At 45.6% G+C, this 24,198-nt stretch overlaps 2 long non-coding RNA genes across 2 annotated transcripts; both read left to right on the top strand.

Moving 5' to 3' along the window:
• The first annotated feature begins 13,117 nt into the window (after positions 1 to 13,117).
• Positions 13,118 to 14,160, top strand: LOC142469020 (uncharacterized). Its single transcript, XR_012788939.1, has 3 exons — positions 13,118 to 13,454; positions 13,564 to 13,932; positions 14,024 to 14,160. It is a non-coding gene; the product is annotated as an uncharacterized LOC142469020 (long non-coding RNA).
• Positions 14,161 to 16,436: 2,276 nt separating this feature from the next.
• LOC142469018 (uncharacterized) lies at positions 16,437 to 19,964 on the top strand. The gene is made up of 3 exons (XR_012788937.1): positions 16,437 to 16,953; positions 17,995 to 18,050; positions 19,442 to 19,964. It is a non-coding gene; the product is annotated as an uncharacterized LOC142469018 (long non-coding RNA).
• The last annotated feature ends 4,234 nt before the right edge of the window (positions 19,965 to 24,198 follow it).

Raw genomic sequence — 24,198 nt, 5'->3', positions numbered from 1 at the left:
AAAGGCCTCACAGTCTTCTTCTTCCTCTGACCATCCCAGAACGTCCATGGTCACACATATCAATGGATTTTATTGTGGAGTTGCCCAGGTCCAAAGAGATGAATTCAATTTTAGTGGTGGTGGATCGTTTTTCAAAGATGGCTCACTTTATCCCGCTCAAAGGACTTCCCACCTCACCCGCCCTTGCTGATATCTTCACTGATCACATCTTTCGCATTCATGGTATTCCTTCGTCCATCGTGTCTGACAGAGGGTCACAGCTCGTATCCAGATTTTGGAGAACTTTGACCAAAAGACTAGGGATCTTTTCTTCCTTTTCCTTAGTGTATCATCCTCAGTCCAACGGTCAAACAGAAAGGGTCAATCAGTCCCTGGAAAAATACCTGAGGTGTTTCATTTCCAATTCTCAGAATGATTGGGCACAACTTTTGCCATGAGCCGAATATGCTTTTAACTCCGCTATTTTTCATCAATTACGGTTTTCATCCCCCATGTCTTCCCGTCTACGGCCCACTCACCATGGGAGGTATGTGTGAATGATTGGGGGCTGCGGGTGACATCGGTGGCCTGCGGGAGACATCGGAGAGTTGCGGAGGCCTGCGGGAGACATCGGAGGTATGCGGGGGCCTGCGGCAGCCATTGGGCGTATGTGGGGGCCTGCAGGGGTATGCGGCGGCCATTGGGAGTATGTGGGGGGTTTGCAGCACCATTGGGGGTATGTGGGGGCCTGCGGGGGATTGCGGCAGCTATTGGGGATATATGTGGGGGCCTGCGGGTATGCGGCGGCCATTGGGGGTATGTGGGGGGCTGCGGGGGTATGCGGCACCCATTGGGGGTATGTGGGGGGCTGCAGGTGTATGCGGCGGCCATTGGGGGTAAGCGGCGGCCATTGGGGGTATGTGGGGGTTATGCTTGGGTCATTGGGGGTATGCGGAGGACATCAGGGGCATGCGGGGGACATTGGGGAGTATGCGGGGGACATTGGGGGCTATTGGGGGTCTGCGGAGACGCTGTCTGGCTGCTATGGGGGAGGAGAGAAAATGTGCTCTGAGAGGGAGGGGAGGAGGGAAGGCACTGCTCAGGGAGCCGGAGGCGGGGTAAGGTCCTGCAGCAACATGAACCCGCCTCCGGCTTTTTTTTTTTTCCTCCTTCAGCACAGGGGAAATTCAGCACGAGCGGGGGAATTTAAACAGCAGCACATGGGCTTCTTGGGCCAATCGCCAAGGGGAAATTTCGACTCGCCCCAGGCAACCGTGTTTGTCGAACACTGTATGTGTGTGTGTGTGTGTGTGTGTGTGTGTGTGTGTGTGTGTGTGTGTGTGTGTGTGTGTGTGTGTGTGTGTGTGTGTGTGTGTGTGTGTATGTGTATATATATATATATTTTATATATATATAAAAATACATTCATACACACACACACACACACATATATATACACAGAGAGGCTCCTTACCAGGCAGACCAGTAGCTCCAATACCACGCAGCAAGGAAGAGACAGCACACAGGGTAATAAACCAAAAAAAGAATCTAATGAAAGGCAGGCACAATCACCGACGTTTCGGTCCTGCAACAGGACCGTTCTCAAGGGAGTGCTCCCTTGAGAAAGGTTCTGTTGCAGGACCGAAACGTCAGTGATTGTATATATATATATTATTTTTTTTCAACTGTATGCTCATCTGCATGTCTTAGGCAGGTCTGCAACCCTGCCTTTCCCCATCGTCACCCAGCACACAGCAATTCCTCTGCAGCAAGGGATTCTGGGAAATTACATGCAAATGAGTACACAGTGCCACTTTTTGCTTCAAAAACCATTTTTAACATGGTTCCTTATAGGCTTAAGCTTGCTGCATGGTCACAGCTTTGAGCACAGCCAGGGTTATATATATGTAACAGGTTTCCCCCCCCCCCCCCCAATCGCAGATTATAGGGTGGGGGTGCAGGAAACATATATTGTTACTCAGCGTGGTGCACTACCTGTTGGCTCACAGGAGGGCTGAGCTTCCGCCACGGGAAACCTGGGGCACAATACTAGCATATACCATTACAATGATGCAGCGCCTCCACCTGCGATGGCTCCCGCCAGAGGGGGAGTGGTTCCTCGCAGGACAATACCCAATAACCACATACAACTGATTGTATAAGAACGAATACCTTTTTACTGATATGACTAGAACATGCAAGGTCAACAAATAGTAACAGGTGTCCCTTTCTAAAGGTAACCTGACTCAACGTTTCCTTAAGGTTAACGCTAACGGACACCACGGCGGGTGTCCACACATAATGCGTCACGGTGGACGCTACTGTCCCAACACAATAATCCCACCCTCAAGTCCAGTGAGTCCCACCCAAAGTCTTGCACTCCCAATACATAGACCAGCGTGTGTGTATTTGTGTGTGACTGCGCAGTCACTATGTCAATTGATAGGCCTTGTTGGTGCACGTGAGTAGATGCGTTACCTGCCCGGCTCCAGCCGCGGGTACTGCTATACCGCAAGGGAAACGCTGGGGTGTCCTCCAAAGGTGGGGTGAATTCCGGCGTGGATAATATCACCGCTTCTTCCGCCGTCGGTACCTTGATGATAACTGGGTTGATGTCCACAGGCTGCAGTCAATCCGTACTGAACCTCCGCACTTATAGTCTAGCGGTCCCTTAGAGACCAAGCTTAGGCCCAAGCCTTTTGGCAGAAAGCGCAGCGTCTGCTGGATTCCTCACTAGCATATAGATAAAGGGGCAGGGTCCCTAACCTAGGGCCTGTCCTTATCACACTCCACTAGGGTGACTCATGGCTATCTGGGGCCTGCGGGAGTACTGGCCTAGTGCCAGGAGTCACGGACTCCGGCACCCTACCTCTTACCCCTAGCTACTCCAGTCGCCAACTGCCATCATGGTTCCTGCGCGCGAAATGTATCTCTATGTTGCCAACAGAGCTCCTCTATCCCTATTGGCTCCCTGGCATCACGGGGCCGCTCCAAAGGCTCATGGGACTTGAAGTCCTCTTGCAAAGCCCTCCTCTATAGGCTAGTCCTTCACGGGCTTTCTGGACCTTTACTGCACAGGCGCGAGCTCCCTGTAGTCCTGGAGTGCTCCTGATCCTCGCGCATGCGCAACGTCCCTAACAATGGCGGCGCCCTGCTCCGCGAACCGACGGAACCACCACAACTCGATACCGGCCACAACCCTTAGTACTACGCGGCTCGTGTACCAACAGGAGAGAAGGTAATACCGCAAGGGGACATGGCTACATCCTCCCCCCGGTAAAATCCCCAACGTCCTCGCTTGGGACACAAATCAACCTAACTATATACAGCAGTTATATAATGAAAAATGCATTTGAGACATAACTTAGCACATGCATGACTCTATACAATGTTACACAACTCTGTAAGCATCACAATCACAGATTGGATCTTGCTCCGAGAACACTGCTGAGTCTCATAATGGGGTGCCCCCATCTGATCATAGGCTACCCGAGTTGGAGGGTACCTGTTTCTTTGGCTCCGGCGGAGCTGTTCTTCGGCAACTCCCTCGGGGTAGTAATAAGCACAGTCCTGAGGCTCAGCCTCTTCCTTTGAGGGGAGAAATGTCTCTGAACAGTCTTTGTTGGGCACAAAGCTCGGGCTCTGTGGATCCAACGGTTGGCCTGTTGGTGCCACCTGAGTAGGCTTTGGCCTACAGGGCCCTTTACCCGTAGCTCCTCTGGGAGATGCCCCTTCTGTGGAGTAGTCCCTTTGATAGGGTCCCTCCAAAGGATCTTCAGTAGTGTCAGAGTGGGTCTCATTATGGACAGTCTCTTGACCCTGCTCTGATAAATCGGGCTCACCGTTGAGCGGTGTGGCCAGTATCCCAGTCTCTTCATCTTCCACTTGTGGAATGGGAAGAAGATGATTGCGATGCCATACCTTTACCCGGCCGTCAGTGTCTTTGATACGATAGACCGGGAGGCCAGGCATTTGGGATTCTATCTCATACACTCCGTCTCTCCAACGGTCGGCCAGTTTATGTTTTCCTGGGACGCCTAAGTTCCGAAGCAACACAGCGTCTCCTGGCCGAAGTTCCCGATATCTGACCTTATGGTCGTACCGCCTCTTATTATCAGCATTTAGCTTAGCGGTGGATTTCTCTGCCTGCTGATATGCCTGTTGCAAGCTGTCTTTGAGTCGTTGCACATATTTAAAATGAGTAGCATTATGTATCCCATCCGTTGAGACTCTAAGACGCACATCCACTGGCAATCGGGCTTCCCTCCCAAACATCAGGAAGTATGGGGAGAATCCCGTTGACTCGTGTCGGGTGCAATTATACGCATGCACCAAGGTCTCTACATGTCGACTCCACTCCGATTTTTGGGCACTCTGTAGTGTTCCGAGCATGTCTAGCAATGTCCGATTAAAACGTTCGGGTAGAGCATCTCCTTCGGGGTGATATGGGGTCGTTCGGGATTTGGCAATGTTCAGCATTCGGAGCAGTTCCCTGATCAATGTACTCTCGAAATCCCGCCCCTGATCAGAGTGGAGGCGGTTGGGAAGGCCGTAATGTACAAAGTATTTTTCCCATAATATCTTCGCCACGGTGATGGCTTTCTGGTCTTTAGTAGGGAAAGCTTGAGCATACCGCGTATAGTGGTCTGTGATAACCAGCACGTTGCATATTCCCCGGCTATCCGGTTCATTACACAGAAAGTCCATACACACGAGGTCCATGGGACCCGAACTCTGCAGATGACCCATGGGGGCCGCTCGGGTAGGCAGGGTTTTTCGCTGTATACACCTGGTACATCGGCGACAGTGACGCTCCACGGCCTCTCGCATCTTAGGCCAAAAAAAACGATCTCGGAACAGCCCAAAGCTTTTGTCGGTACCAAGGTGTCCATGATCATCATGAAGGGACTTCAGCACCAGAAATTGTAGGTTCTTAGGGAGGACTAGTTGTCTCCTATCCGGGTGGTTGTGATACTGTACCACCCGGTAGAGTAAGCAATTGTCTATTTCGAAATGGACCCACTCCCGCATGAGTAAGGCCACCAAGTTTTTGGGTGCGCGCTTAAGAAGGGCAGGGTTCTCCTTTATTACGGCTCTCCGGATGATACCAATAACAGGATCTCGCACTTGGTAATCTACTAGGTCCTTCCACCGTAGTACTTTATCAGGCGTGATATTCATCCCTTTGGGATCACAGTAAGCGGCTGGGACAGCCTGCGACCGGCATCCCAAGGAGTCAGCAGCTCGTAATTCTGAAAACGCCACTTGGCCGTTGACGATAGCGGCCATGCTACACATAGCTCTTACGCCGGGTCCGGGGAGTTCCTCCCATTCCTCATCATCTGGAACAGCGCTTAACCCGGGTCGTCGGGAGAGGGCATCAGCCCCTATATTTAAGGGCCCCGGCTTATATTTCATAGAGAATCTGTAACTGTTCAGGGCGGCCAACCAGCGGTGTCCGCGGCGTCCAATTTGACTGAGGTATTGACATAGGTGAGGGGATTGCTATCTGTCCTTACTTCGAAGGCAACCCCGTACAGGTAATCGTGTAACTTCTCGGTAATAGCCCACTTGAGAGCCAGGAATTCTAACTTGTGGACGGGGTATCGCTGCTCACTGGGTGTCAGGCTGCGGCTGATGTAAGCCACAGGTCGCAGGCCCTCCGGGTGCTTCTGGTGCAGGATGGCACCTAGTCCATTTAGGCTGGCATCCACGTGCAGGACATATGGCTGTTCGGGATCCGCATACGCAAGCACGGGTGCTTCGGTCAGGCACTTCTTCAGTGTCAGGAAGGCCTGTTCACACTCCGATGTCCATTTGTCACCGAACGGTTGGCGGGCCGATACAGCCTTCTTCCCGGTCTCTGAAGGGTATATTTTCAACAGGTTGTTCAGGGGCTTAGCCTTGCTCGAGTATCCTTCCACGAAGCGGCGGTAATACCCACAGAATCCCAGGAAGGACCACAACTCTGTGACGTTCTCGGGTCGAGGCCAGTTTACTACGGCCTCTACCTTGGCAGGGTCAGTGGCGATCCCTTTGGCGGACACTATGTTTCCCACGTAGGTCACCGATGTGTGGCAAAACCGGCACTTGTCTAGGGATAATTTCAACCCTTCGTTCCCCAGACGGTCGATTACCTTAAATAATCGTTCTTCGTGTTCTTCTAGAGTCCTTCCGAAGACGATGATGTCATCTAGGTATACCAGACATTCCCGTGGGATCATGTCCCCGATAGTCTTTTCCATCAACCTCTGTAACATGGCCGTTGCCCCACATATATCTTGGGGCATACGGGTAAATTGATAGAATCCCAAAGGGCAGACGAAAGCTGTTTTTTCTTGATTTTCCGCTCTCATAAGTACCTGATAGTACCCGGATCGGAGGTCGAGCACACTAAACCATTGCCTTCCATTTAGCGCGTTCAGTATTTCTTCGATGCGTGGGAGGTTGTACTGATCCGGTATCGTACGGTTGTTCAATGTCCGATAATCAATGCACAGTCGTACGGATCCGTTCTTTTTACGCACCACCACTATGGGGGACGCGTATGGCCCCGAGACTCTATCAAAATCCCGGAATCTTCCATATCGTGGAGAACGTTTCTCACGTCGTCTATATCTCGTGGAGCGAGGCGGCGTGACCGTTCTCGGAACGGGGTGGTATCACTCAATCGGATGGTATGTTGGGCACTGCGACTACACCCCACATCCATCTCACTCGTGGAGAACACATGTCGTCGTTGAGCCAACTGCGTGGCCAGCCGCTCTTTCCACTGGGTAGGCAGTGTCGACTCACCGAAGTTGAAATTCAGCTCAACGACCCGCTCACCTGCGGCCGCCGCCTTCACCTCGGGTGTGTCTACGACGGGGCTGACTGGATATATGCCCCCCAACTTCTGACCGACATCCAACTCCATCGGGAAAGGGGAGATATTCTGTACATACACGTGGGTTCGGCGTGGAATCTTGGTTGTCAATTCCCTCACCTCCGGTAGTATCTTATATCCTCTCTGGGCTTATTCTTCCAGGGTACTCTCCAGAGAGAAAAGCTGATCCTCCCCATCTCGTTCAGGGTAGCAACACCAGACAGGTAGTCTCCGCACTCCCCCCGGTAATATGGTCGTCAGTCCGGCCTGGCGATTGTAGAGGTCTCCATGTCGCTCCAGGGCATAGATCCGTTGGCACTCGTCTCTTAGAACTGGATCTAGAAGAGCGGTGGCTAGGGGTAACTCGTTAGTCTCTTTCAGGTACTGCCGGAACACTTCTTGTACTATATCAGCGTTAGTGCCTAGAATGATCAGGTACTTGCATTGTCCTTGGGGTTCTGGGCATACCAAGGCCGCTAATTGCATGGGGTGTCGTTTCCCGGTGTTCAGCTCGAGTATTTCCATCTGCACCTGTACAATTCCAGCGATAGGGTAGTCTTCATTGCTTAGCCCTTGTACGGTCACGTGCTCGGCCGTTCTCAGTGTACAGTGCCGGAGGTGCTGTTTGTAGAACGGTTGATATATGATGGTCACTTGCGACCCTGTATCCAGTAGGGCCGATGCGTAGATCCCTTCTACTAATACTGGCACAATTGCTGCGGGGCCTACTTTGCTGTAAGCCACTCGGTTGGGGGTGTCCGTCCCGGCCTCAGTATCCGCCGGGGCTGTGGAGTTCCCTTGAGGGGTTTCCACGTCAAGTTCGGCGGCTTGCGCTTGGCATACCATCGTCCGGGCTGGGTTTCGTCGAGTGGGAGTTTTGTCCTCAGGGGGTTCCTCTTGTTCTTGGCAGGCCCGAGTGAAATGGCCCTTCTTACCGCAGGTGTAGCAAAGGAGGTCCCTTGATTCAGAACGGCCACGGTACGGGGGAGGGGAATTGCGATTTGGCCTAGCTTTGGGACCCGAGCCGTTAGGGGCGACCTCTTCTTCTGGAGTCGCGGGATTCTTGGCCTTAGCCCCAGTGGCTTTAGTTGGGTCACTGGGGGCTGACTCCTTAACCTTGGCGGGAGTATGCAACCGGCCATATGCCTCATGCTTGTTGATCTCATCTACTAGATCCTCCCAGCAAGGGGGGTCGTTCCACATCAGGGAGCATTTGACCAGGAGGGCGATAGGGTTGTCGGGAAGGGCCCCTTTCTGGAATTGATTCCAGCAATACTCATCCACCTGAGTGGACTTGATCCGGTCTCATTTCCGCATATCCCATAGGACTTTCCTAATTCGGTGGAGATAGGCAGACAGCTCCTCCCCCGGCTTCTGGCGAAGATTGAGGTACCTCAGCATCAGTTGGCCTTCATCCTCGGTTGGCCCGTAAGCACGCTCAAGCGTCTCCAACATTTTCTGAGCAGTGATATCTGCATGTTGATCCTTAGCCAGCCGTATAGTGAGGGAAGCGGGGGTCCGTAGACACTCCATTATGCGTTGTCGTTTGACTAGCTCAGGGCATGTCCATTCCTCCACCACCTGTGAAGTATACTCTATCCATGCGTCGAACGCCTCTTTGCCCGCTGGTGTCGGTTTAGTGCCTGAAAAGATTTTCAATTTACGATATTGCTGTTGCATTGATGCTTCAGTCCTGGCTCCTCCCAACTCGGCAAGACTTTGAGCTAACATTTGGATCTCATTTCTCCCGCTAGTCGGGGCCGGTGCAATACTGAGCGGCGGACCGTGGTCGGCGGCTGCGCCTACAGTAGACTCACAATAACTCTCAGGGGAAGAAGACGAGGCGCACATATCCACCTCCTCTAAGTTCGTGTGAGAGCTGTCAGGTTCGGACTTGATGGGCCGCATGGGGTACACCACCGCACAACTCGACTCGGCCGGGCCGTCAAACCACACACTGGATGGTCCTTGTTCTTCATTTACATCGTGCCCAATGTCCACTAACACCGAATAGTGCCCCTTGGTCTCTGTACATTGATCTACCAAGGCTAGGGTGTTTTTACCCCGGAGATGAGAATGTTGGCGCAGAGCCACTCGTATGGCCATAGATGGGATGTCTATTGGGATGCCGCACACCGCCAGTGTGTGGGCCGGTGGCACTTCCAGCCTCGTAGCTCACTCAAATACTTCTGAGCGCGTCAGGCACGGGAATATGGGTGACATTTTAGAACGTCTGTTGAATGGGGCACCCCAGGTCTAAGATCTCAGCAGCGCCTCCAAATGTAACGGGTTTCCCCCCCCCAATCGCAGATTATAGGGTGGGGGTGCAGGAAACATATATTGTTACTCAGCGTGGTGCACTACCTGTTGGCTCACAGGAGGGCTGAGCTTCCGCCACGGGAAACCTGGGGCACAATACTAGCATATACCATTACAATGATGCAGCGCCTCCACCTGCGATGGCTCCCGCCAGAGGGGGAGTGGTTCCTCGCAGGACAATACCCAATAACCACATACAACTGATTGTATAAGAACGAATACCTTTTTACTGATATGACTAGAACATGCAAGGTCAACAGATAGTAACAGGTGTCCCTTTCTAAAGGTAACCTGTCTCAACGTTTCCTTAAGGTTAACGCTAACGGACACCACGGCGGGTGTCCACACTAATGCGTCACGGCGGACGCTACTGTCCCAACACAATAATCCCACCCTCAAGTCCAGTGAGTCCCACCCAAAGTCTTGCACTCCCAATACATAGACCAGCGTGTGTGTATTTGTGTGTGACTGCGCAGTCACTATGTCAATTGATAGGCCTTGTTGGTGCACGTGAGTAGATGCGTTACCTGTCCGGCTCCAGCCGCGGGTACTGCTATACCGCAAGGGAAACGCTGGGGTGTCCTCCAAAGGTGGGGTGAATTCCGGCGTGGATAATATCACCGCTTCTTCCGCCGTCGGTACCTTGATGATAACCGGGTTGATGTCCACAGGCTGCAGTCAATCCGTACTGAGCCTCCGCACTTATAGTCTAGCGGTCCCTTAGAGACCAAGCTTAGGCCCAAGCCTTTTGGCAGAAAGCGCAGCGTCCGCTGGATTCCTCACTAGCATATAGATAAAGGGGCAGGGTCCCTAACCTAGGGCCTGTCCTTATCACACTCCACTAGGGTGACTCAGGGCTATCTGGGGCCTGCGGGAGTACTGGCCTAGTGCCAGGAGTCACGGACTCCGGCACCCTACCTCTTACCCCTAGCTACTCCAGTCGCCAACTGCCGTCGTGATTCCTGCGCGCGAAATGTATCTCTATGTTGCCAACAGAGCTCCTCTATCCCTATTGGCTCCCTGGTGTCACGGGGCCGCTCCAAAGGCTCATGGGACTTGAAGTCCTTTTGCAAAGCCCTCCTCTATAGGCTAGTCCTTCGCGGGCTTTCTGGACCTTTACTGCGCAGGCGCGAGCTCCCTGTAGTCCTGGAGTGCTCCTGTTCCTCGCGCATGCGCAATGCCCCTAACAATGGTGGCGCCCTGCTCCGCGAACTGACGGAACCACCACAACTCGATACCGGCCGCAACCCTTAGTACTACGCGGCTCATGTACCAACAGGAGAGAAGGTAATACCGCAAGGGGACCTGGCTACATCTATATATACATATATATATGCTCATACACACTAAAGAGTGCTACACAGGGAGTTAAAGCAGCAGCTCAAGCTGCCATTTTCTAAAAAAAAATTCTATTCGATATGTGCGTTGCATCAATACAATCTACACACTGACAAGTGATTAGTTCAGTTCCGATCGTTCCGTTCTCCTGTGATCGATCAGCGAAGATTCGGCTTGGGGAGTTCACTAAATGGCTGTCAGTGCAGCAGAAGAGGACCAAGATGCAAAGTTATGTTGGGAAGATCATGTGACCAGGCAGTCACTAGATACAATTGGTGCACTGCTAGAGAGAATGCAGGGCTCAAAAAGGGGTGGGCCAGAGCCTGTTCCAGAAAAGGAAGGGGATGTGACTTTGTAAATGGGTGCTATAGGATCCAAAAATGCTTAAATTAGTACTGCCTGGCATTAGCTTCAAATTACATGGCTCCAAGAATGACTCTCTCATTTATTTAAAGCTAATGCCAGTAGATATGCGATGTTAGGGTTAACGCCTCTTTTGCATATCATCAGCACGGTCAGAACAAAAGTAACCATACCTTATTTCTAATAGTAGCACTGGGTAACTGAGGCTCTTACGAATATGAATAGCATGACATTCCTTTAGGTTAACGTTAGGTTAAATAACCTGACAGAGCTCAGTGCATCTGATCCAGAGAGGGGGACATGAATATGTTGGGTGCCTCATAGCACAGGTCTTGGTACTTGCTCCTTTAAGGGTCTTTTGTGGAGCGAAGGCTCCAGGCAGCACCTCATGTCCCTTACCTGCATATCTGGAAGTCCAGAGACATAGGGCCTCATGCAGTAAGCGTTGATAAGGGAAATATGGCCATGTTATAGCCAAAATTGGGTTTGAGATTCAGTAAGCGCCGATAAGTGCTTCATATCGCCAGGTTTCGGAGCCGATAATTTGGTTATGGCCAGTCGCCTGCCGATAAGCCTGTTTTCGACACTGATCGCCACTTTTTTAAATCGGCTGGATTCAACAAAAAAAAACAGCTTATCGGGGCTGATCGGCACTACGAAATTGAGATGTTATGGCCGATTTCTCCCGCCAACTAAAGTTGGCAGTTTGGACGGGAGAACGATCGCTAAGGCTGCCGGAACGGCACTTAGAAAAAAAACATCTTCTGTACATCAATGGAAGTCAATGGAGCGGGGACGTATAACAGTATAGTACTGTTTACGTTTCATTGCTCACAATACAAACGTCATTTGCATTACAGTGTGGGGGCATTCCCTGCATTGTGTCACAGCTGATGTGTCTTATTTGCATAACATTCGACTTTTACATGTTTTCAGCATTTGCGGGTCACATTACTCATCATGTGATGATGTGGCAAGGGAAAATACTATACTACACTCTTAAAGGAGAACCTCACATCATATCACACATTTTACTCAACTCAGCGACAATTATTTACATGATGTCACACATGTCACACATGTCACTCATACACAGTATATTCATCTTCCTTTACATTACACAATGCTTGTAATGTGACACGCATCTTTAAACGTTCATGTACATCTGTCTTCTCATGTTTACATATACTTTTGGGTCCTCCCTATTTTCATGACGTCACTTATTGGATGCTCAATCACATTGCATGTTTACATTGTAACCGTTGCATTACAAGCACTTCAACCTAACTTATACACACATGTACAGTAATTCATCATTGGGACACCTTGTAAACTCATTCTATACCAACTATCCTCCTTACACAAATGCATGCATATGCACACGACTATTCATTGTTGCCAACATGTCACAATAACATGGATAATTACACATGTTACACAAAACTTTTCCCACGTCAATCTCAGCCTTTTTGTCTCATTACATGACTGACTCTTGCGTTCACAAGTGTTACATGCATTGCACATGCAACTATTTATTTGCAAGCAATCTTTGTACAAAGCTTCACGTCACATCATTGCCAAATATCATCATTCCCTGCAGAATACACACAACAAATACTTAGAACAACAAGTGCACACAGCTTGCCACAGAAGTACTTTATTATGTTAATGTAACACCTTGCATTTTACTATGTCACCTGACATCATCACATACCTATTTAAAGGACGCACATTACCTGCTCATTCACAGCTACTCATTTCAAAATGTTGCGAATGTTTAGGAGACGCAGGAACATTCTTTTCTATGACATGCTTGATGATGAAGACAATCATATAGGGCAAGGGAGGGACACACCGAGGGACAGTGACAGTGACGCGGATACGACAGGGACAGGGAGAGGGACAGGCCGAGGGACAGGGAGAGGGACAGGAGATCAGAGGAGAAGACAGAGGAGACAAGTTGTGCCTCGTCCGCGTCTGTACAGGGAGAGAACCCTGTTAGATGGGATGAGTGAGGAGGAGATTGTAAGTCGCTATCGTTTGAGTTCAGCAGCAATCTTAGCTCTTTATCAGGAGTTAAGGGGAGATTTAGATTTTTTCACAGCCAGAGGTCGTGCAGTCCCTGGGCTTGTTAAAATGCTGTGCTCATTACATTATCTTGCTTCCGCGTCATACCAGACAACTGTGGGCATAGTGGGCGGGGTCTCGCAATCTACATTCTCGCGGGCCTTGACCCAGTTTCTCTATGCACTCAATAGACGCGCTAGGAATTATATTCATTTTCCTACAGAGGCGACAGAGTGGCTGGAAGTCAGGACTGGCTTTTATAATATAGCAGGGATACCATGTGTGCTGGGTGCAATCGATTGCACACATGTTGCTTTGATTGCACCTAGTCAGAGTGAGCATGTGTACCGCAATCGGAAGCACTACCATTCACTCAATGTACAGGTGGTATGTGATGCCACGATGAGGATAATGCATGTGGTACCCAAGTTCCCTGGTTCCAGTCACGATTCCTCTATCCTGAGGAACTCTTCAGTCTTCCATGCGTTCGAAGAGGGACATTTTGAACCTGGTTGGCTGCTGGGTGAGTACATATTTACATGTTCTAACACAAAACACATGTTGATTTAGGAATGTTGGCATTGTACAATTTGATCACTAATGTCAGCTTATGTGTGCTCCATTCATTATAGGTGACTCAGGATACGGAATTAGGCCGTGGCTCTTGACTCCGGTGCTAAACCCTCAAACTGAAGCAGAGGACAGGTACAATGCAGCCCATATATCTACAAGATCTGTTATAGAGAGGACATTTGGCCTACTCAAGACCAGGTTTAGGTGTCTGGACAGAACTGGTGGGGCTCTTCTATACAAGCCTCAAAAAGTGTCTGATATTATCCTTGCCTGTTGCATTTTGCACAATGTTGCACTCAGGCACAATGTACAGTCAGACCTAGCTGAGGCTTTGGTAGACGAGCATCCCACCCATGTAGCTGCTGAAAATGAACAAACAGCCAGTGGTGGCCAGACACGACAGAATCTCATCAATTCATTTTTTTCTTGTAAGTACAAACTCATATGTTCCTAGTACTACTTTTATAGTTTAATTATGTTATATTAACAATAATGTTTCTTTATATAACCTTCTGTTAGGACACAGATGAATATGGGTTGCACACCTTTCTTTTCTCTGCTGTGTGCACAAAGGGATGTGGCACCGGTATGTTATTGTTGCACAGGTTATATAATCCCTCTTCAATTGTACTTTAGTTGTGTGTATGTGAATACAACTTGGGTAACAAAGCAATAATATTTTAGCATTGTGTTATTCCTTATGCTAAGACAAAACACATATTATGCCCATAATCATTCATGCTTCTAGTATGCTTACATACAATGTTATTGGTGCAGTGTAACATGTACATCCATATGATGTGTACACCAGGCTGATTTACATTTTGAATGTCATGAAATATACATGGTGTTGTACATTTAACACCAAATACACACTTTGCTGTGTTGTTTACGGTACTGAAGATGGCATGTCAATGTTTGCAATTTATATATTGTTCCTTTGCATTATAGGTATATCTCCAGTATGACTGATCATGGTATGTATATTTGCTGACATCTCTCATAAGATGTGGCTACCTCAATCTTCCTATAATTATTGGAACTAAAAACCCAACATATTGGTTTAAACACAAATGTTACATATATGTACTTTCTGTATCATGTATATGCATTTAGCTACTCTTGAGCTTTCATGTGCATTGTATTACAAAATGATTACTCACATTTCATCACATTTTATGTATGTTTCCTTATAATTTCCATTAATGTAATATAGAGGTGGTTGGAGAAAAGGGGATAACTGTACTTATTTGTTTACTTACGGGAGCACATTCATCACTAGCATAGACACACTTTTTAAGACAACTGTTTGTGTCTGTATCAATTGGTGTAGGATCCATGTATAACACCGACAAATGATAACACCAGCTTTATTATGGTAGCTTATATCATCATATTGACTATACTATGTATTTCTAAACGATTAATAAACACAGTAAACTATAGTTAGTTAGGTTAATGAAATATACACAGAAACGTACTTCATAACATGATGGTGATGTCATATTCAGAACATCATGCATTGGAGGGGACCATAACATCTGGCCAGTAACATTATTTGCTACAGTCCCAAACCATTTTATCTACATACCCATGTAACAAGAGATTTTAAATTTAAATGGCTACTTGGTTGTAAGTGTCCTTTACATTGGGAGAAGGAGTGGCTCAGTGAGTAAAGACACACACTGGCACTGATAGTTTGAAGCAGGGGAGTCTGGTTCAATTCCCGGTGTGGGCTCCTTGTGACCTTGGCCAAGTCACTTTATCTCCCTGTGCCTCATGCGGCAAAAAAACATTTGTACGTTCCACGGGCCAGGGACCTCAGGCTGAAACATGTGTCTGTAAATCGCTGCGTACAACTAGCAGCCCTATACATGAACATGCTCATATTATTATTATTATTGTTACATAGTTTCGACAGTCATACGTTCCATTACATATTAGAATACACAAATGTGTTAGCAGAGTGGGAATGGTTGTTATATATAAAACACACCATGTCATAAAATGTTAGTAGTCATTAAAGAACACTCAATAAAAATTCATGAGGCACTCTTTTGCAACATCATTATGTTAATTAAGTGCTTATGCAATATAGGCATAAGGGTATCACATTTTTAATTGTTTGTTAATAAGCGCTGCAAGCAATATAAAATTAGTTCCATATGTAGTATAGTAGTCGGTGGCTCCTCCTCACAATCATCTCATATAAAGGTAGACTCTTCTGAAATCATACATTGATCCGATTGTATCTTCCCCGACATCTCTGAAATACAGCAAACACATGATGGTCAAAGATGGCACCTTACTAGATATGCATCCGTGACAACGCGTTACGCAGCTCTATATGATTGTGTAGATACACACGTCACTCACTTATATGTTAGAAGTAAAACTGTTCATCAGTATGTAATGTTTCTTTAAATTTGTAGCAGGCATAACTATGTATAAGAAGTGAACGTTGCCTGTATACTGAAAGATGTGCGCGCACATCTTTGTGTGCGCACGCGCTTCACGCTTGGCTCCACTAACTGTTAGCGCATGCGCAAAACAAAGCGTACGTTGTGCGTTCAATACATGTTGAAAATACCAGTAAACATAACATCTTTATTTCAAATACAATGAAGACGAAACTACATTCGTTCTAAACGAGTACATCTGTATTCTTTTTAAACAGACGTGTTTGAACAGAAAGCACGGCCGATAACACAATGCGCAAATGCAATACGTGTGACGTCATGTTAAGCCAGCGTGAAACGCACGCTAACACTCCTCCCACTCAATTAACATTCGGCTAACGCCCAGGGTACGCCTACAAACACTGAGCCGCACGCATCACACACTGCAGTTACCGTTACTATAACAAAACATGACAGCCAATAGGCTTTGAGGCGCGCACGTCGCTTGGGGGCGGGACTTACATCACTAATCCTTTTTAAGGACGCCTTGGCCCATGACAAGGGTCCCACGTCATACGTGGTGGACCCGGTTTTCAATGTTGTAGATGTTGCATGATAACAAAACAGGTATGTGTTAGAGTAATGGTAAAATGTTGCTAATATGTTTAAAGGGATAGGAAAGTACGTATATTTATTCCGTCAGCAATGTGTACTACTCTTTCAGGTCCTACTATATTGTATTAGGAAACAATTTGTTTGTGATCGCTACATGTTATGCAGTCTGCAATGTTACGCTGTATCCACGCATTGAAAGTGAAAATGGTGGTTACAAAAAAAAAAAAAATTTAAACGCAGAGTCAACGCATAACGATTGTTATATTTACCATTCTTCTAGAATTAACTCTTCGCCTGGCTGCAACTGGTCGCTCCAGAAATGCAAGCCATTTTCATCCACGCTTAACCCAACCGCTGAATCCAGTATGGCACATATCTCCTCCAGGATGCGCTCATAGGAATCGCCACTGCTTTCTTCAAATAATTGGTCGGGAGGTAGGTTCATTTCTTCCGGTTCCCATTCCAATGCAATTTCAGCTGAAAGGCTTGGTACATAATCATAGTACTTTTGTTCTTGTACAATGTGGGTTTCAGGAATGGAGGCTGCAGATATTGCAGCACGTATCGATTCAAACGGATCAGTAGTAGCGGATACATTGCTATTGCCATTAGGAATAAATATGCCTTTCACGACAATATAAGTGCCGTCTTTCAGGATAAATTGTTTTTCCGGGGCAATCTTCCAGAAACCATAGGTGTGTTGTAGCTTATCCTGGTCACGTTCAAAAAAGTCATTACTTGATAAAGTGAATCTTATTGAGGAATTAAAATTCCGTGCATGCTTACGGTCTTGGTAATAAGGATATTTTGCTCGAATGAAATCATCGATTTGGCGTGTGCTTGCTTTCTGTCCGCGACTGTTCAAGATGGCTTCACAGATCATGTACTTATACCCTAAAAGGGGATTAATATTGTTAACGAATTCATCAGCCATGTCTGAGTAGCACAAAAGCTGTGTGCAGGTCTGTGTTATTTGCTCATCAAAATGAATGTGCTGAATGGCTAACAAACTCCTGTTTTTCCTTGTCAAGGTCAACAAAACTAACTACTTTGACTCCTTATTTCAAACGCCAATTGGATTTGTTTGTCTAATTGGGTTAACAGTTGTGGTTCGTGATATGGGACTGTGGGAGAAACATTTCTCCTTCTTTTATCTCGTTTGTGAAAAACATCCCTAGACTGTGAATGCGTTCACATAGTGTTTTTTTGAAAACTAACAAAGACCAGTGTGTGAAAATATTTCTTAGCCAGGCATATCAGTAAAAACACACCTGCAAAAAGAAATGTTTTTTCCCCGCTTACATTTCTGTGTGTATGTGAAAGTCTGGTTAACTCCCTGTCTGCATGAGTTTAAATACGTGTGTATATATATATATATATATATATATATATATATATATATATATATATAAATATATCTCTTATAAAAATATATATATATTTATATATAATATTTTATTTTTTTTTATATTGCAGGAGTACACACAACATTGATGGCATTAAGTATACCTTGTATGAAACCTATTTAAATGGTGAGAAACATGATTGAATGAAGTAATAAACATTTGTTTAAGCACAATACTGTTAGAGTCTCATACTTAGGATATTTCTCAAACATTAGGCCTGTATTATTAAAATAGTGTTTTCACAAGGAAGCATGAAGTGTATTAGTTTGTGTATACCAGTTTATATAGTACTATATATATATATATATATATATATATATATATATATATATATATATATATATATATATACATATATATATATACACATATATACATATATATATACACATATATACATATATATATACACATATACATATACACATATATACATATATATACACATATATACATATATATATACACATATACATATATATATATACACACTCACACACTCACACTCACACTCACTCAGTGTGTGTGTGTGTGTGTGTGTGTGTGTGTGTGTATATATATTATTATACATTCTGAGATGTTATAGAAACGAACACACAACTGATTAAAGGACAAAATTACAATGGCCAAGCAAGGCAAAGGTAAGTAATAATTTACACATAATCCTGCTGTACACGTACAAGAAAGATGTTTGCACTTACTTAGGTGTTTTAATAATTGCATGTGACTAATATGCATATGCAATACTTACATCAATTAACACACCCAAATGCAATGTTTTGCTGCAAAGTCAATGGCAGCTTCTCTAAACTTAGCAACTGGCTCCTGGTGGACCATTACTGAACAGACGATTACAACATAAATATTTATAACACAATTAATTATGAGTGTTAACATTTCCAAAACTTCACGTGTACAAGAACATAGTTGAAAGTTTGGAAACAACACAGTCTTCAGCATACATACAATAGTAATTAGATAATCTGAAGTCAACAAAACAAGGCCAAAGACATATTTTCTGAATTATAACATTTATTTTTTTTGTTCCTTTTGCGAGCGAGTAACAGGCCTGCTTGTTGTCTCTTGAATTTTCCTTTTTCTTTTGCCACCAACTTTAGGCACAACAGAGCCACTTTGAGTGGCCTCTGGCACTTCACGGGCAGGGCTTGTGGCCAGTGACTGTTCACCTACGGGGCTTGTGGCCAGTGACTCACCTACAGGGCTTGTGGCCAGTGACTCACCTACAGGGCTTTTGGGCAGTGATTCACCTACAGGGCTTTTGGGCAGCGATTCACCTACAGGGCTTTTGGGCAGCGACTCACCTACAGGGCTTTTGGGCAGCGACTCACCTACAGGGCTTTTGGGCAGCGATTCACCTACAGGGCTTTTGGGTAGTGACTGTTCACGGACAGGGCTTGTGCCCAGTGACACATGTGAGCAAGTTGGTAGACACTGCACAAGTGATGGTTGGTCTGTTTCATGTGTGTCTTGTTTTGTTTTTGTTGCCTCCTTTGTAGGTGTCTGCTGCTGAATTTGTACAGATGGCAGCGGTAGGATGTCATCAGGAACCTGCACAGCAATGTCTGCTACTTGACCGGTAACATTTGGGCCTGGTGAATGAATATCAGATGAATGTGGTGAAAACTGACCTGCATGAACAGATCCTGGCTGGGAGGTGTTGAATTGTGGTACATTAGTCATTCTCCAGTAATTAGCTTGTGTTTGCTGAACAACTAATGCTTCGAATGAGGTGTTGATTTTTTGCAACTGTTTAGGCACTTCAATGAAGACTCTGTGGAGATGTGCCAATTGTGATACTGTTTCTTCCTGCAGTCCAATCATCCTTTCCAGCACTGTCATCATGTCTGAATGGCGACGATTTTCTGCGTCCACTATTTTTCCCTCTGAAGCTACAATTGCATCGTATGTGGAAGTTGATGGACGATTTGGCGGTACAACAGTTTCTATTGGCACCTCTTCATGGTCACATGATTGTATTTCAGTCTCTTCTGTGGCGTCATCCTCATCATACTCATCATCCTCATCACCATGATGTTCTAAAAAGAAATGTACACATTATTAAATGGCATGTTAATGTATGCTGTGTTACTATGTAATTGTACTATGTCCTAAGTAACACCTAACATGTTAGCATACGTTTTATAACCTCATTAAAAACTACCTTGACTTACGAATAATGTTTGGACTCAGTATGAAATATGAATGAATGAAAAGTTGCTCTAAACTCAGAAGTCCTACATGATAATTAACATCACTAACACAATACATGTTGCCTTACACTTAATTTTCACTGACACTAAGTAATCCTATTTAAAGAAGATGTGCAAAACAAATAATGCACATGACAACATAACATATAGAAGAGCACATATTATATGGCCAGCAAATGATACACTCACCTTCTAGTAGTGTTGAGCTGGCTGACCCAGGTGAAGACACTTGTTCCATCTCAGGTGACACATGTCCTCCAGGGGCAACTATATATAACAATAACATAAGTTTTACATTTACATGTGTAAATATTGAACAAACACTTATTGTATGTTCTGTATTTATGATTAACTAACAACATCAGTTCCTTAACCGAAAATGTGTGTGAAAGTGAACATAAATAGTTGTAATAACACTGTACATGCCTGTGTACTTAGAATTTTTGAGTTCCCTAACATACAACATACTATGTTTCTGCAGTAATGCGTGAGGATAAATAGATTAAATGAGTACATAAAAATCATATGTTGTGTAGTGATATCAGTATCATAATGTACATAACTATCATGAGATGACCATTCACAATGGTTATCATGAAGGTGGTCATATTGCAAAAAGTGTTGTTTTTGGTAGAGGATATGTGTGGTACATTAATCGAAGATGTGGCACACCTGAATGTGGCTGTGACTCAACAAGACAACACATGCAGTGTGTGATAATGTGTCTTTCATAGTAGTTCAACTATAGATATGAGTGAACTAATGTGTGACGTACGCTTTGATAAGTAATGAGTTGTTGGGGCATTTAGTAGCTAGAGTTAAGCTTTCAAATGAGTGTGATTAACTTCAGTTGTGCTATTCAGGTTGTAAGAAAGGTATTCCCTTCCCCAAAAAGCCTAATCAGCCACACCTTTCAATGACTTGAAACAGGTGCAAATGGTGTGAACTAAGTTGACCGTGAAATGAGGCTGTAATTAGTGTGTGTGCTGAACCCCACCCCCTCTGTTGAAGTGTATGCTGTGATGAGATATTAATTGCAGCTGCTTTAACACAATGGTAGATGAGCTAAGTAGTCATCTGCAGTGTTTAAGTTATGAAAACAATGACATAACATATGATACGTGTGCCTCATTATGCTGTCTGTATATGACATAAAGCAAAAATGGACCTTTTCATAAGCAACTATAGATGTGTTAGTGCCAGTGATGTTTGTAGGCCGTTACATGCAATTTCTTTGATGCATGCTTAAAATAGGCAGTAATGTCATGTTTGTCGGAGTAAAATCAATAAAATACACAATAATATGATACATATTTCTGTTCTGTACCTGTAGCTACTAATAATTTCTCATGAACATGTGTTACACATGTGTACTACCCTGTTGTTCCCCATCTTCGCCCACCATCAATTGCTTCCACTGCAGCTATGCATTTTGGGAATTCACATGTAAATGAGCACGCAATGGCACGTGCTATATTAGTTACTGCTTTTAGTAGGACTACTACATATATGTCTATTTTGAGATATATATATACAGAATCAGACATATACATATATAGATGCAGGTATGCTTATATTGTGAAGACAGTATAAAAAGCAGTGTAAATATGCAAAATAACTGTAAGCAACGACACGCCTAGTACAGTAATATTTATCACCTGCTGGAAATTGTGACGGATAAATTCCAATGTCACGGTCACCAGCCAAGCCTTCCACGACGACGGTAAGTAATTTTGGCCGAAGCAGCTCCTCCAATGGAGTCAATATGAGACGTTGTGGTGTGGGCCCACCTCCAGTGCCAGTAGCATGCACGCGTTGGTCTTGTATTTTCTTTTTCAATTTGGACCTAATATCATCAAATCTTTTCCGACAATGATACTTGTCCCTGACACTATTCCCACAGGCATTGACACCAATGACTATTGTGTCCCACATTTCTTTTTTGCTTGCTGCACTTGTCCGCCCTTGAAAAACATATAAAAGATATGAGGTAAATTAATAATAATATAAGCACCAGTTTCCTACACTGCTAGCTGTTCCAAGAGATAGCAAACATGCTGTTTTATGTGTAATATGTGCAGCACATGAGCATTCACTACTAAACCTATACATGTAAGCAAGGTTGCATTCATATTGTATGCAGTTCTGGCAAATTGACCGCCTGTGTTTATTTGTCCTTGTAAGGCATGATAAAAAGCTGTGTTTCCACACTAATGAACATAGAAAGATATTGTGTACCCATATTTGCATATGAACAAAACTCAGATGACCTAGGATCACATGTATTTGAATAATAAATGTAAAGTTACACTTACCTACTAAATGTCCATAGAGACTGTCATAGTGCTCCAGAATGCCAGTGACAAGAGCCCTATTTTCCTGGTCATTGAAGCGAGGATTACGTGGCTTCTCCACACGTTTTTTCCGAGCAGGTTTAGGGTCAGAGCTTGGCTGGTGCTGACTGGACTCTCCTTCTTCCAATGGAAGAGCCTCCAAAAGCTGGCCACCAGCAAGCACGCCACCACCAGACACCCCATCAGCAACTGCGCCACCAGCAGCACTCCCAGCACCAGCACTCCCACTCCTAGCACCAGCACTCACACTCCTAGCACCAGCACTCACACTCCTAGCACCAGCACTCACACTCCTAGCACCAGCACTCCCAGCACCAGCACTCCCACTCACAGCAACAGCACTCCCACTCCCAGCACCAGCACTCCCACTCACAGCAACAGCACTCCCACTCCCAACAACAGCACTCCCACTCCCAACAACAGCACTCCCACTCCCAGCAACACCACTCGCAGCACCAGCACTCCCACTCCCAACAACAGCACTCCCACTCCCAGCAACACCACTCGGTGCACCAGCAACATCACTCCCCTGAACAGAACGTTCACTCCGACGCGTACTCGCACGAGTAGCACTCCCACTCCCACCAGCATCACTCTTCCCACGCTTTGCGGGCATACTTCCAGCACTCACAAAAAACAGACAAGAAATGTACAGGCAATCACACGACCCACTTCCACATATAAAACAAGACAAAGATGTAAACAAAACAACAAAGGACAAAGCTCACCCAATACACAACAAGTCTCTCAGTCAATATGCAAATCTTCAATCGTCCAGCTCTGTGCGTCTCTCTCTCTCTCTCACTCCCAACAACACAGAGAATGATTAGCAGTACACGTTGCCTTTAAATATGGCGCGCAATCAAAAACATGCTTGTTTCGCCTGATTCAGCAAGATTTGTGATTGTGCAACCTAACAGCACCCCGCCACGCACGCCGATACACCTGTGTGTGATCGGCTCATCATCGTGAGAGTGGGCGGATTTGTTTTCTGGTTGATTTTGAATGTATTCGGCACTTACTGCATACGGAGAGGGAAAAACGCCAATAACATGACTAATCGATAAGCTTGCCGATTTCACATAATCGTCGCTTACTGCATGAGGCCCATAGATCCAGTTGCTCATGTGAATGGGCCATAATGTGACTTCCGCTGCCGTTAGGCGTCTTATGGAATAGCACTACTTAGTAAACATGGGCCATCCATCTGTTGCTGTTTTGTCTACAGCTCGCAAAGCTTAGGAAGTTGTATCCTTAAAACATTGCTACGTATTTATTGTTAATACTTGTTTGTTTGTTTAAAGACATTTTATACATATAGCCATATTTATTGATGACTATGTAATGGTGTTTAATAAAGTGTGATGGACTTTTCCCCCCATGTCTGTTTCAGTGTTTTTATTGGGGGGTTGGGGAGGAGCAGTGCCACTGGGGTCAGGGTGGAATATCTGTGTTTAGAGTTCATGATGATGCCGTGCACTCAGGTTACATATTTTAGAAGCATTTCAGTGTATTCAGCACACTGTTTATTTATCCTTCCTCTTTTGCTTGAGGGCTCAGGACTAGGACAGTTGAACGAGACACATCAGTCAATAAAACTCCTATAATATGAGCAATTAATTACACATCTGCACCAAGCGAAACACATTTGCTGTGAATTGCAGTACAATCAATGACCATTCGCCCCTT

This window comes from Ascaphus truei, chromosome 1 (genome assembly GCF_040206685.1).
Source record: "Ascaphus truei isolate aAscTru1 chromosome 1, aAscTru1.hap1, whole genome shotgun sequence".
In the NCBI taxonomy this organism is placed as follows: Eukaryota; Metazoa; Chordata; class Amphibia; order Anura; family Ascaphidae; genus Ascaphus; species Ascaphus truei.
This window is presented reverse-complemented; position numbering and strand designations above follow the sequence as displayed.